The sequence below is a fragment of the Schistocerca cancellata genome, chromosome 3 (assembly GCF_023864275.1).
Source record: "Schistocerca cancellata isolate TAMUIC-IGC-003103 chromosome 3, iqSchCanc2.1, whole genome shotgun sequence".
NCBI classification, from domain to species: Eukaryota; Metazoa; Arthropoda; class Insecta; order Orthoptera; family Acrididae; genus Schistocerca; species Schistocerca cancellata.
The window spans coordinates 892,253,548-892,269,713 of NC_064628.1; the positions used below are offsets into that span (position 1 = coordinate 892,253,548).

The 16,166-nt window shown below is 42.9% G+C and overlaps 1 non-coding gene across 1 annotated transcript; it reads right to left on the reverse strand.

Annotated features, from left to right (window-relative positions):
* Positions 1-9,984: 9,984 nt before the first annotated feature.
* Trnas-cga (transfer RNA serine (anticodon CGA)) lies at positions 9,985-10,059 on the reverse strand. Its single transcript has one exon. It is a non-coding gene; the product is annotated as a tRNA-Ser (tRNA).
* Between the last annotated feature and the right edge of the window lie 6,107 nt (positions 10,060-16,166).

The following is a 16,166-nucleotide window of genomic DNA, read 5'->3' on the forward strand; positions in this document are numbered from 1 at the left end:
CGGTTGTAGCCTATCCCCGATGTTATTCAATCTGTATATTGAGCAAGCAGTAAAGGCAACAAAAGAAAAATTCGGAGTAGTAATTAAAAACCACGGAGAAGAAATAAAAACTTTTGAGGTTCGCCGATGACATTGTAATTCTGTCAGAGACAGCAAAGGACCTGGAAGGGCAGCTGAACGGAATGGACAGTATCTTGAAAGGAGGATTTTATATGATCATCAACAAAAGCAAAACGAGGATAATGGAATGTAGTCGAGGGAATTAAATTAGAAAATGAGACACTTACAGTAGTAAATGAGTTTCGCTCTTTAGGGATCTAAATAACAGATGATGGTCGAAGTAGAGAGGACATAACATGTAGACTGGCAATGACAAGGAAAGCGTTTCTGAAGAAGAGAAATTTGTCAACATCGAGTATAGATTTAAACGTCAGGAAGTCGTTTCTGGAAGTATTTGTATGGAGTGTAGCCATGTATGGAAGTGAAACGTGGACGATAAATAGTTTAGACAAGAAGAGAATAGAAGGCTATTCGCAGATGATGCAGTTGTTTTTTTAGCAACACCAAAATATAGTAAGAATTTGCAGAACGACCTGCAGAGAACTGATGGATGCAGACTCTGGCAGTTGACCCTGAACGTAAATAAATATAACATATTGCGCATACATAGGAAAATAAATCCACTACTGTACAGCTACACTACTGATGACAAACAGCTGGAGACAGCGTCTGCTGTAAAATATCTAGGCGTAACTATTCAAAGCAACCTTAAGTGGAACTATCACAAACAGATAGTGGGAAAAGCAGACACCAGACTCAAATTCATCGGAAGAATCTTAGGGAAACATAAATCGTCCACGAAAGAAATGGATTATAAGGAGCATGTTCGTCCGATTCTTGAGTATTGTTCGTCTCTCTGGGATCCCTATCAGAGAGGAGTAGATAGAGAAGATCCAACGAAGAGCGGCGCGTTTCGTCACGGAATCGTTTAGCTTACGAGAGAGCGTTACGAAGATACTGAACAAACTCCACTGGCAGACGTTACAAGAGAGGCGTTGTATATCACGGAGAGATTTACTATCGAAATTTCGGGAGAGCGCTTCAGGAGGAGTCAGACAACCTGTTACTTCCACCCACATACATCTCGCGTATTGTCCACGAGGAGAAAATTCGAGAAATTAGGGCAAGTACAGAGGCTTACCGACAATCATTCTTCCACCGCACTATTTGCGAGTGGAACAGGGTTGGAGGGTTCAGATAGTGATACTGAAAGTACCCTCCGCCACACGCCATAAGGTGGTTTGCAGACTAACAAGGGGAGGCCGCCAATTGTGAAATTTAGATTCGATTCATACTGCGCATAATAAAAGCTCATGGCCAGAGGTGTAATGTGGCAAAGCAGCAAGATGCACTTCTCAGCCGTTGTCGAGAAAATCGACAGTTAAAAGAAACCGTTGGGGTGAAATACTCTCTACGACTAATAACTCCTCATCGCGTCATGGCGCAGCGGTAAGCGCTCGCGTTCGTAATCCGAAGGTCGCCGGATCGAACCTCGCACCATGCAACTTTTTTTTTTTAGTATTTGTTTTTTGTAATTCAAATATATATATATATATATATATATATATATATATATATATATATATATATATTTCCCGGCAATCAGTTGCAACAATTATGCATATAATAAGTTGTTGAAAGTCGTTTGTCGTCGAAAAACTGGCGACTTCGAACATAATTATGTTTTCCGCAATCAAAGTTGTATTTCACAAATGTTATTAATTGTCTTCATAATGTTAACCACGTATAGTTAACGGAAGACGTAGAAACGATATTCCGAAACGAATACGTATAGCGTAAGTCAAACGTTCGAATTAGAATAGAGACCCCACGAACACAAATTAGCTGTGGCAGGTAGGAAATTTAAACTCCGTTACTCGCTCGTTACACTTGAAGGACAGATGTTGAATGTTCCGAAACGCGCCGCCGCATAACAGCGTAGTTGCCTGCTAACTTCGAAAGAAGGTAGATGAGGTCCCTAGCGCAACTTATAACATCGTCGAAAATCAGTGCGAACGGGAGAGCTTTGGTACACCCTGTTAAAAAAACGAAAAATGGAGGCGGTACAATTGGAGAGCGATCCGCCTTCACCAACATGCATAAGCAATTCATTAATAGTTTATATATATATATATCCGGGCGGGGACTTCTCAAGAGGACGTCGTTATCAGGAGAAAGAAAACTGGCGTTCTACGGATCGGAGCGTGGAATGTCAGATCCCTTAATCGGGCAGGTAGGTTAGAAAATTTTAAAAGGGAAATGGATAGGTTAAAGTCAGATATAGTGGGAATTAGTGAAGTTCGGTGGCAGGAGGAACAAGACTTTTGGTCAGGTGATTACAGGGTTATAAATACAAAACCAAATAGGGGTAATGCAGGAGTAGGTTTAATAATGAATAAAAAAGTTGGAGTGCGGGTAAACTACTACAAACAGCATAGTGAACGCATTAGTGTGGCCAAGATAGACACAAAGCCCATGCCTACTACAGTAGTACAAGTTTATATGCCAACTAGCTCTGCAGATGATGAAGAAATTGATGAAATGTATGACGAGATAAAAGAAATTATTCAGGTAGTGAAGGGAGAAGAAAATTTAATAGTCATAGGTGACTGGAATTGGTCAGTAGGAAAAGGGAGAGAAGGAAACATAGTAGGTGAATATGGATTGGGGGGAAGAAATGAAAGAGGAAGCCGCCTTGTAGAATTTTGCACAGAGCATAACTTAATCATAGCTAACACTTGGTTCAAGAACCATAAAAGAAGGTTGTATACCTGGAAGAATCCTGGAGATACTAAAAGGTATCAGATAGATTATATAATGGTAAGACAGAGATTTAGGAACCAGGTTTTAAATTGTAAGACATTTCCAGTGGCAGATGTCGACTCTGACCACAATCTATTGGTTATGAATTGCAGATTGAAACTGAAGAAACTGCAAAAAGGTGGGAATTTAAGGAGATGGGACCTGGATAAACTGAAAGAACCAGAGGTTGTAGAGAGTTTGAGGGAGAGCATAAGGGAACAATTGACAGGAATGGGAGAAAGAAATACAGTAGAAGAAGAATGGGTAGCTCTGAGGGATGAAGTAGTGAAGGCAGCAGAGGATCAAGTAGGTAAAAAGACGAGGGCTAGTAGAAATCCTTGGGCAACAGAAGAAATATTGAATTTAATTGATGAACGGAGAAAATATAAAAATGCAGTAAATGAAGCAGGCAAAAAACAATACAAACGTCTCAAAAATGAGATCGACAGGAAGTGCAAAATGGCTAAGCAGGGATGGCTAGAAGACAAATGTAAGGATGTAGAGGCTTATCTCACTAGGGTTAAGATAGATACTGCCTACAGGAAAATTAAAGAGACCTTTGGAGAAAAGAGAACCACTTGCATCAGTATCAAGAGCTCAGATGGAAACCCAGTTGTAAGCAAAGAAAGGAAAGCAGAAAGGTGGAAGGAGTACATAGAGGATCTATACAAGGGCGATGTTCTTGAGGACAATACTATGGAAATGGAAGAGGATGTAGATGAAGATGAAATGGGAGATACGATACTGCGTGAAGAGTTTGACAGAGCTCTGAAAGACCTGAATGGAAACAAGGCCCCTGGAGTAGACAACATTGCATTGGAACTACTGATAGCCTTGGGAGAGCCAGCATGACAAAACTCTACCATCTGGTGAGCAAGATATATGAGACAGGCGAAATAACCTCAGACTTCAAGAAGAATATAATAGTTCCAATCCCAAAGAAAGCAGGTATTGACAGATGTGAAAATTACCGAACTATCAGTTTAATAAGTCACAGCTGCAAAATACTAACGCAAATTCTTTACAGACGAATGGAAAAACTGGTAGAGGCCGACCTCGGCGAAGATCAGTTTGGATTCCGCAAAAATGTTGGAACACGTGAGGCAATACTGTCCCTACGACGTATCTTAAAAAATAGATTAAGGAAAGGCAAACCTACATTTCTAGCATTTGTGGACTTAGAGAAAGCTTTTGACAATGTTGACTGGAATATTCTCTTTCAAATTCTGAAGGTGGCAGAGGTAAAATACAGGGAGCGAAAGGCTATTTACAATTTGTACAGAAACCAGATGGCAGTTATAAGAGTCGAGGGGCATGAAAGGGAAGCAGTGGTTGGGAAAGGAGTGAGACAGGGTTGAGGCCTGTCCCCGATGTTATTCAATCTGTATATTGAGCAAGCAGTAAAGGAAACAAAAGAAAAATTCGGAGTAGGTATTAAAATTAATGGAGAAGAAGCAAAATCTTTGAGGTTCGCCGATGACATTGTAATTCTGTCAGAGAGAACAAAGGACTTGGAAGAGCAGTTGAACGGAATGAACAGTGTCTTGAAAGGAGGATATAAGATGAACATCAACAAAAGCAAAACAAGGATAATGGAATGTAGTCAAATTAAATCGGGTGATGCTGAGGGAATTAGATTAGGAAATGAGACACTTAAAGTAGTAAGGAGTTTTGCTATTTAGGGAGTAAAATAACTGATGATGGTCGAAGTAGAGAGGATATAAAATGTAGACTGACAATGGCAAGGAAATCGTTTCTGAAGAAGAGAAATTTGTTAACATCGAGTATAGATTTAAGTGTCAGGAAGTCGTTTCTGAAAGTATTTGTATGGACTGTAGCCATGTATGGAAGTGAAACATGGACGATAACTAGTTTGGACAAGAAGAGAATAGAAGCTTTCGAAATGTGGTGCTACAGAAGAATGCTGAAGATAAGGTGGGTAGATCACGTAACTAATGAGGAGGTATTGAATAGGATTGGGGAGAAGAGAAGTTTGTGGCACAACTTGACTAGAAGAACGGATCGGTTGGTAGGACATGTTTTGAGGCATCAAGGGATCACAAATTTAGCATTGGAGGGCAGCGTGGAGGGTAAAAATCGAAGAGGGAGACCAAGAGATGAATACACTAAGCAGATTCAGAAGGATGTAGGTTGCAGTAGGTACTGGGAGATGAAGAAGCTTGCACAGGATAGAGTAGCATGGAGAGCTGCATCAAACCAGTCTCAGGACTGAAGACCACAACAACAACAACAACAACAACAACACACACACACACACACACACACACACACACATATATATATATATATATATATATATATATATATATATATATATATATATTTGACTTACAAAAAAATAAAAAAATAATAATAAAAAAATTACAAGGCGCGAGATTCGATCCAGCGACCTTCGGATTACGTACCCGAGCGCTTACCGCTGCGCCACGACGCTGTAGAAAACCAGTAATCGTAGAGAGTATTTCACCGGAACGGTTTCTTTTAACTGTCGATTTTCTCGATAACGGCTGAGATGTGCATCTTGGTGCTTTGCCACATTACACCTCTGGCCATGATCTTTTATTATGCGCAGTATGAATCGAATCTGAATTTCACAATTGGCGGCCTCCCCTTGTAAGATGTAGATGCAGATGACAAAAAATTCGTTGCATTACTTTATGGGCAACCCTCGTAAATAATACTGAAAATTTATTTCGTTTATGATCTATGTTGATAAATTGAAAAGTCCCCTTAGAAAAATTTATGAATTACTGTGCTGATAAACCCCTTACGTTATTTGATTTTCAAACAGCTGAGCAGAGCTGAACGTACTCAGACATTTCTCTTTTTACTTATTCTGATCAACAATAAACTGACACACAATGTTTTTAGTGCAACGCAATCTGATTTTCAATAATCCCTACAAAAGAATGGCCCTGACTAATAATAACCTATACCTTTCACAAATACCGAGCGAGCTGGCGCAGTGGTTAGACACTGGACTCGCATTCGGGAGGACGACGGTTCAATCCCGCGTCCGGCCATCCTGATTTAGGTTTTCCGTGATTTCCGTAAATCACTCCAGGTAAATGCCGGGATGGTTCCTCTGAAAGGGCACGGCCGACTTCCTTCCCCATCCTTCCCTAATCCGATGAGACCGATGACCTCGCTGTCTGGTCTGCTTCCCCAAAACAACCAACCAACTTTCACAAATGACTTACCTCACAAAAATCTTCGTTACTCGAACTACTGCAATACAGCGAGCGCCAATACTGCCAGCTAAATAAAAGATTCTAACTACTGAAGGCACTAACTACTGATAGGCATAGTTAGCAAAAGAAAGATTTTGATAGAGAACAAACAATGTATTTACCTTATTAGTGTTCAAAAGTCACCTGTCTTACAAATTTACTCTTCCTGATGGAAAAACGTCCAGGTTGTCCGCTCTCAAAATTCTGCCATCTCTCTCCCCACATCCACCACTGCTGAACATAAAAACCTAAACAGCCTACTTACAAAATGTGAAATATAAAACCAAGTCATACGTAGTGGAACTGCATTGCCATTTAAATGCAGCGCGTTCTTAATTTCCCCCTAACCCCCTCCTCACGCTCTGACAGCATGCCGTGGCTATGGGTAAAATGTGCACCGAGGCCGAAGGTGGGGAAAATGCGTCACCGAAGCTGACCGCTATGGTGCCCGGGCCAGTGCATGGCTCGCGAGTCTTTTTCGGGAAACTACAAACGACTTGGCGAGAAGGTTTCGAGTTTTCAGCAGGATGGCAGTGTTAAAATACTGCGACGTTTAGTGGGGCGTCGTAGCTTTTCCTCAACAGTATAGGGGAACTTGGGGCAGAACGGGATAGCGGGGCACAATGGGAAATTCCTCTTTTGTAGACTGCACAGTGGTGCAACCTGTTGTATGGGCATGTAACTATTTCTCTGAATGGAAGGGAAGTGTTGGCAGTCATTTTGATTTAGTTTTAAGTGCGAGATCTAAGTGAATTGTTGTCCGTCACGTTACCGCTTGAGTTGTTCTAACGTTTGGTGAATTTCAAAGCCGCCGGCCGGTGTGGTAAAGCGGTTCTAGGGGCTTCAGTCTGGAACCGCGTGACCGCTACGGTCGCAGGTTCGAATCCTGCCTCGGGCATGGATGTGTGTGATGTCCTTAGGTTAGTTAGGTTTAAGTAGTTCTAGGTTCTAGGGGACTGATGACCTCAGATGTTAAGCCCCATAGTGCTCAGAGCCATTTGAACCATTTAGCCAATTTCAAAGCCAGGTAAGCTGTTAATTGTTAATTGTATACCCTAAAATGACACATTCCCTTAACGTGCATGGCATTTGTTTTTTAGTTATTTAATGCGTTTAAATACGTCAGTTATTACACAAAAGTTGTTAACCTCAAAAGTGCTCTTTGGCCGGAACGGGGCGCTGCAGAATGGGATAGTGTCCCGTTCTGCCCCGTCATGCTTTGATGCAAGTAGAAAGCAAACTATTTTTTTTTCTTTCCCCCTTGCTGTTCCAGATGGTGCGAACGTACATAAAAAAGATTGATAGACAGCAATGGAACGTAAAATCGATGGAGGCTGCACAAATATGAACAATGTCAGGACAGAGGCGTCAGGTGCAATGCAACATAAGGCAAAAATATCTAACTGTACACCTAAAAAAAAACAGAGGACATCAAAGACCTTAAGAAAAATAAGAGGAAGCAGATGATAGAGAAGAGGGAGTCAGAGAGAGAGAGGATGCTGAGTGTCTCTACTGTGGGGACTTCTACTCCGTTTCTAATGAGGGCTGGGCCACATGCCAGAGGTGTTTCATGTGGACACACAGTTCATGTGCTGGCATAGACAGTGAAGACGAAGAGGAAATACTGATTTGTGACTATTGTCGAAAGGACTATCAGTTGGTGGTTTGGTGGTTATTAAGCATTGTACGTTTTTCAGAATGACATTAAAATATTTTCTTATTTTGAAGAATGACTATTTAATTGTTTAAATTACACATTCCTTAGTCTGAATTGCCTTATATGCAACATTTTGTCATAGTTTAATATGATATTCGTAATTCAAATTCAACGTTTACGCAATAAATTAACAAAAAATAACCTTATCCCATGCTGCCCCGTGGGTGGGGCGGAACGGGAAATATGCAAGGCTTTCTTTGAAAAATTGTAAAAAATGCAAGATGTATTGTTTTAAGTGATTTTAAAATAAGGTACATTAGGTTACACTACAAGATATTTTTTTAAAATAATTTTAAGGTTTAAAAATGGTTTAAATGGCTCTGAGCACTATGGGACTTAACTTCTGAGGTCATCAGTCTCCGAGAACGTAGAACTACTTAAACCTAACTAACCTAAGGACATCACACACACCCATGTCCGAGGCAGGATTCGAACCTGGGACTGTAGCGGTCGCGCGGTTCCAGACTGTAGCGCCTAGAACCGCTCGGCCACACCAGCCGGCTATAATTTTAAGAAGTGTTTCCTTGTGTTCCCTTATTTTATACAAATTGTTAAACATTAAGTACCCCGTTCCGCCCCGAGTTCCCCTATGCCGGGAAATCATACACACAAAAATCTTCAATGAAGGATATTCAAAGTTTTGACTGAAAATATAAATAAGGTAAGTCTTCTTGAAAGCAGTAATAATCCTTGAAAACATTCAACCTCAGCAACTGCTGCGGGCTGTGTATGTCCGTGTACACAGTGGCCAGGATTTTAAAACAAAAGGCTTTCTACTCTGGTAGCAGTGCGACCAACCGAACTGATTTGTCATCAAACACCAGCGGCCTGGAGTTATGTCGGGCGAGCATCGCAGGACGGCGCAAGGCCGCTGCCCTGCGCCCCCGACAGCATCACTTACGCGCTTCCCCGCCAACACTTGGCTGCCGAACCCTCGCCTCCCACCCCTTCCGCGGCCCTTCCCCTCCCGATCCCCCCTCCCCTCCACTGCTCCACCAATTATCCCATTGACGACGCGCGGCGCGATCTCTCGCCGTTGACACGGCGCCCCCTACAATCTGTGCCGACGCCTCCGCACGCCAGCTGCCAAGCCGCTAGCTGGGGCGTGTGTCTTCGTTACTGGCTGGTGGCTACGTGATGGCACGCACCGACGCACGCGGCCTACGCGGGAGGCCGTACTTCTAGCGCGACTCTATTACACTGCTGGCCATTAATATTACTACACCAAGAAGAAATGCAGATGATAAACGGGTATTAATTGGACAAATATATTATACTAGAACTGACATGTGGTTACATTTTCACGCAATTTGGGTGCATAGATCCTGAGAAATCAGTACCCAGAACAGCCACCTATGGCCGTAATAACGGCCTTGACGCGCATCGGCATTGAGTCAGAGCTTGGATGTCGTATACAGGTACAGCTGCCCATGAAGCTACAACACGATACCACACTTCATCAAGAGTAGTAACTGGCGCATTGTGACTAGCCAGTTGCTCGGCCACCATTGACCAGACGTTTTAAGTTGGTGAGAGATCTAGAGAATGTGCTAGCCAGCGCAGTAGTCGAACATTTTCTGTATCCAGAAAGGGCCATACAAGACCTGCAACATGCGGTCGTGCATTATCCTGCAGGGATCCAATGAAGGGTAGAGCCACGGGTCATAGCACATCTGAAATGTAACGTCCACTGTTCAAACTGCCGTCAATGCAAACAAGAGGTGACCGAGACGTGTAACCAATGGCACCCCATACCATCACGCTGGGCGGTACACCAGTCTGGTGATGACGAATACGCGCTTCCAATGTGTGTTCACCGCGATGTCGCCAAACACGGATGCGACCATCATGATGCTGTAAACAGAACCTGGATTCACCCGAAAAAATGGCGTTTTGCGTTTCTTGCAGCGAGGTTCGTCGTTCAGTACACCATCGCAGGCGCTCCTATCTGTGATGCAGCGTCAATGGTTACGCAGCCATGGTCTCCGGGCTGATAGTCCATGCTGCTGGAAACGTCGTCGAACTGTTCGTGCAGATGGTTGTTGTCTTGCAAACGTCCCCATCTGTTGACTCAGGGATCGAGACGTGGCTGCACGATCCGTTACAGCCATGCGGATAAGATGCCTATCAAACTTCCTGGCAGATTAAAACTGTGTGCCGGGCCGAGACTCGAACTCGGGACCTTTGCCTTTCGCGGGCAAGTGCTCTACCAACTGAGCTACCCAAGCACGACTCACGCCCCGTCCTCACAGCTTTACTTCTGCCTGTACCTCGTCTCCTACCTTCCAAAGTTAACAGAAGCTCTTCTTCGAAGCTTGCAGAAGTAGCACACTCAAGAAAAACATAGTACAATGAAAATTACTTATCTTCAATAGTTTGTAGGACTGTAGCTGCGACTAACTAATTACAACATATTGTCAGGGACTAAGCCTGATGGGCCCTCCTCAGAGAATCACTGCAATCAAGTCTGGCTGAGGACCGATTATGAAAAGTGCGTCTGCCTAGTTTGAAATCTAGGTAAGAAGTAAACGAGGCACACTCCTGTTCCCTCGAGCTGCACAGCCCGCTGGAGTGCGCTGTGCTTGGCAGACGACCGGCTGCCAACCTTGTGTTGGCGCGGCGTTGTAGTAGTATCTGTGGCAATGATACTACACGAAAGTTCGCTACTTTCATTGTTCGGGAATTAGAAGACTTCTTCTGAGTTTATTGTTTTTCTTGATGTATGTGAATGACGTGCCATTGAACATGACGGATAACACAAAAATTGTCCTTTTTGCAGGTTACATAAGCAGTGTTATTGTAAAACACTTAGAAGGTAATATTAATGATGTAGCTAATAGGATAGCCAGTATCACTAGATTGTGAAACTTCCTGGCAGATTAAATCATCGGTCACGCACATAGTTTTAATATGCCAGGACGTTTCATATCAGCGCACACTCTGTTGCAGAGTGAAAATCTCATTCTGGAACATTGTAACTGGCAGAGAAAAGATTAACGTTTAACTATAAAAAAAATTCAATACATACTATTTCCGAAACGGAGCTCTTGTAATAGCGAAATTTTTCTGCCCGAAAGCGGTCAGTCAGAGAAGCCGACCATTGTATTTTCTTAGGATTGAGGGTAGATTGAAGACTTTCTAGGAAGTGTTATGTTCATGAACTTGCGCAGAAGCTGAATACTGTTACCTTCACTATAAGAGTGATCTGCAGCGTCTCTCGCACTGTAATCTGAAGGTTTCTCTATTTTACTTGCTTTCACTTTGTTACCTCATATGGTGTCATATTTTGGTGAAACTACACTCCTGGAAATTGAAATAAGAACACCGTGAATTCATTGTCCCAGGAAGGGGAAACTTTATTGACACATTCCTGGGGTCAGATACATCACATGATCACACTGACAGAACCACAGGCACATAGACACAGGCAACAGAGCATGCACAATGTCGGCACTACTACAGTGTATATCCACCTTTCGCAGCAATGCAGGCTGCTATTCTCCCATGGAGACGATCGTAGAGAAGCTGGATGTAGTCCTGTGGAACGGCTTGCCATGCCATTTCCACCTGGCGCCTCAGTTGGACCAGCGTTCGTGCTGGACGTGCAGACCGCGTGAGACGACGCTTCATCCAGTCCCAAACCTGCTCAATGGGGGACAGATCCGGAGATCTTGCTGGCCAGGGTAGTTGACTTACACCTTCTAGAGCACGTTGGGTGGCACGGGATACATGCGGACGTGCATTGTCCTGTTGGAACAGCAAGTTCCCTTGCCGGTCTAGGAATGGTAGAACGATGGGTTCGATGACGGTTTGGATGTACCGTGGACTATTCAGTGTCACCTCGACGATCACCAGTGGTGTACGGCCAGTGTAGGAGATCGCTCCCCACACCATGATGCCGGGTGTTGGCCCTGTGTGCCTCGGTCGTATGCAGTCCTGATTGTGGCGCTCACCTGCACGGCGCCAAACACGCATACGACCATCATTGGCACCAAGGCAGAAGCGACTCTCATCGCTGAATACGACACGTCTCCATTCGTCCCTCCATTCACGCCTGTCGCGACACCACTGGAGGCGGGCTGCACGATGTTCGATGGTGGGGCGTGAGCGGAAGACGGCCTAACGGTGTGCGGGACCGTAGCCCAGCTTCATGGAGACGGTTGCGAATGGTCCTCGCCGATACCCCAGGAGCAACAGTGTCCCTAATTTGCTGGGAAGTGGCAGTGGGGTCCCCTACGGCACTGCGTAGGATCCTACGGTCTTGGCGTGCATCCGTGCGTCGCTGCGGTCCGGTCCCAGGTCGACGGACACGTGCACCTTCCGCCGACCACTGGCGACAACATCGATGTACTGTGGAGACCTCACGCCCCACGTGTTGAGCAATTCGGCGGTACGTCCACCCGGCCTCCCGCATGCCCACTATACGCCCTCGCTCAAAGTCCGTCAACTGCACATACGGTTCACGTCCACGCTGTCGCGGCATGCTACCAGTGTTAAAGACTGCGATGGAGCTCCGTATGCCACGGCAAACTGGCTGACACTGACGGCGGCGGTGCACAAATGCTGCGCAGCTAGCGCCATTCGACGGCCAACACCGCGGTTCCTGGTGTGTCCGCTGTGCCGTGAGTGTGATCATTGCTTGTACAGCCCTCTCGCAGTGTCCGGAGCAAGTATGGTGGGTCTGACACACCGGTGTCAATGTGTTCTTTTTTCCATTTCCAGGAGTGTATGTACACTCACGAAGAATATTGTTAGCCCAGAAGCACGCGGTCGAACCAGAATGCGGTGTCAGTTGGCGAACTGCGTGTAAGCCATTGTTCAGATCTCTCGGAATACAAACTGTGCCGTCCCTGTGCATATACACCATTATGGGATATGTTATAGAGAATAGCGAACCTTTGAGAAGAAACTGCTACATTCATTCAGAAAATACTAGACGGAAAAACTATTTGCTCTTGGACAACACTTACGCATTGTACAGAGAAGTGTGCACTATTCAGCACTATTCATTTTCAATAATCTTCGAACAGAACTCAGAGAAATGGAGTGTAAAAATGCAAGTAATCAAAACCAAGCTGGAATGTTTCCTTGTGGCACACGCCTTCTATTCTGTACAGAAGTTCCTCGCAGTAGGTGAGAACTTTTCTATGTAATGTGCTATTAATTCGTACACTCTCTCACAATATTTTGGTGCTTTATTAATTGTTTGTATCGAAAGCGTGTGTATCCATGGAGTCCCATTTATCTTGCTCACCAAAAACAAGTTTTTGCTGATGAGTTAAATGAAGAATTGTTTCATCCAATATTTTTTAACATCAATGGGTAGTTCTTCCTGGGGTATACGTTTTACGAATACCCATAGAGGTAGGAGATAAGGTATAGAGGTTAAATTTTTCGAACAGAACCATGTACATTTTATTAAAGAATACACTCACCCTCTCCAACAGATCTTCAAAAATATGTCACACTGAGCCACTTTATCCACAAAACTAGTAGCAACGGAAATAAATAATACAAAATTTCTGTAATTTCATTATCAATTTAGTGCATTTGGCCTCTGTGTTTGAATATTCTACAAGTTACCAATAAACACCGAATGCAACAGTGCTGCACTGTGCAGTAATTAGCTCTTATTACTGTACAGTACCGTATTGCAGTACATATGACAATGCAGAAGTAATACAGCCCTTTGTAATAATTTTGCTGTGATACTACCAGTACATAAAAAACAGAGCGTTTACATCACATACTCAGAATGGTGACCATTGGCATTCATTCAAAGGGTTACTCTGTGTATGAAGGAAGCCCTATATCTTATTATTACTTCCTCTGTGATGGCTGTGTGAGCATCAATAATGCATTGCTGCATGTCCTCTTGTGTTGCTGGACCATTTTGGTAGACAGTATCCTTGACTGCTCCCCACAGAAAAAAAAATCCAGTCCGGAGATTGTGCAGGCCAACTAACTGGCCCACCACGTCCAAGGCACCTACCACAGTATTTACCGCCCATAATTATTCGTGCTCGTAAGGTGTTCTGTGCACGCATCCACCATGCTGATACCACAGGACCATCCTCTGATTCAAAGTAAGGCGTATAAGAGAACAGGAAGAGTGTGTCTAAGGATCAGGCATATTGTCTGCCATTTTGGTTGCTACTTACAAAGAAAGGTTCGATACTCGTATTTCCAATAACTCCACACTAAACATTAACGTTCCATGGGTGTTGATACTCCACCTGTTGAAGCCATCGTGGATCGTTGATGGAACAATAAGTATATTTCTCATATTGCCATCTCATTTTTTAGAGAGTAACGCTATAAAATAAATAAAATAAAAATATTGTTTAAATATTAATTATTCTATCTGTATGATGGTGATTGTAATTGTAATTGATATTTGCTTATCTGGAACGTGGACGTTTCATTATTCGGTATCAGACGCTTGACAATGGCTTTTTCGTAAAGGCAATGTTACTCGTAGTTGACCGTGAAATAAAACTGAAATAATCGGACTTCGTAATTAAATCGTTTCCAAAGACTGCTGCGGTAGGTGCGGACTCATAATCTAAATCTCAATATTTCAATAATTTGCCAGCCATGCCAATACGTCGTACAGAGGTGATTGTCTACTAAACATAAAAAAGTTACACAGTTAGTTAATCAGATATATTCAATGAATAAACCTACAGTTCATAATCCTACTTACTTTTATAAATATAAATTCTTTACAGAATCGAGTGCCTAGTCTGGTTGCAACTCGCAGTATTCTTCTATAACATGAAATATGGCGGTGTGCCAGACAATAGAATAAAATACGTGCTTCTCGCACCACTTCTACCAGAGCTCTCTCATTCCTTAATCAAACATAAGAGTAACGTAATTGTGCTTTTGTTTTATCAGCGACACAGCGCTGCAGTTGTGTGCCATAGGCTTTATTTATTTGTCACTGATTATTTATTTAATTAATATTTCGAGTTTCCGAGGAAACTCACGCTCGGCATGCAAATGTGCCTTTATATTGCCCCCTGAATTGCGAGGCGAAAGGACACACCTGCAGGCGAGCAATTCACCTAAAGGCACAAGAAAATCTAAGTTATCTACAACTATTTACATGACCTACATTATACACATTATATACAAAATTTGAATGACGCGGGTGCGCCGTAAAAGTTCTTATGTTGGCAGATAGAGTGCGTGCATGCACAGAAGCGTCTGTGTGACTCCAGCACTGCCGTTATATCGTACAGTTAGATCACGCAGCACAGTATTGCAGTTCATATTGTTCGTGTGCGCGCGTTTCTCAGTCGTTGCACAAAGAAAATATTCAACCAAGACTACATATGAAGACTACATTCTATGACAGGTAACTTAGTTTTAAATTTACAATATTTGTTATAACACAATACAACTTAGATTGTTGAATGTTCTTAGTTACATAGTATTGTTTTGAAATACTTCAAAGAAAAATGTCCGTATGTTTCAGGTGCGTTGACCTATACACATCGTGTCGTTATTACAGTTCATATTCATCTGCTGCACAATAATTTTTTACAGGTTAGTATCGTCGTGGTAAAGTTTTTTGATCACAGTAACATCGTTGTATAACAACGTGATTAATACATAAGCGTGTCCATTTCCCATTTCCATTATAGTCGTTGTGATGCAGTTCGTTGTGACTAAAGGCATTGCTCATTACAGATCAGACGTGACCCGTCGAGTAATTGGTCCACGTGCAGTTCGTTTTTTACATTCCGTGGAAGCTTGGTTGCAGAACCTCGGACGGCACATAGCTGGCGTCGATCCTTGGACAGTCCAGGTAAGAGTGTCCATCACATTTCGAGAACATTTCATTCCCTGAAGTTCCAACCAAAATTCTTCCACCCGTCGTGTTGTTTTCTGGACAGGCACCTTGTGTCCATTTAATCCAGTTAACATCTTGAAGTTAGGTACTGTAGTAATGTCACTAGACGATGCACGAATTATGCCCTTCACATTTTCAGTTTTTTGCTGAATATAGCTCAACTAAATGTTCGTAGTTATTAATCAAAGAAATCATTCATCGCGTTTACATAGATACACTGCATAATGAATGGCATTAACCGTTTCTTTCACATAGGTTTCTGCGTAGTTGCAGAGTTAGTAATGTTCGTTAATGTCCGTGAACAGAGGTTCACTATGCAATGTCTTTTTGGCACTCGTTTTGTTCAAATTTTTTACATAGTAACAGTTACATGATACATCAGTTAAAAAAAATAAGTAATTATACATACACACGTCACATATTTTCTTAGCATAAACATAATACAGTTGCACATAAACATGTTTGCATCATCATT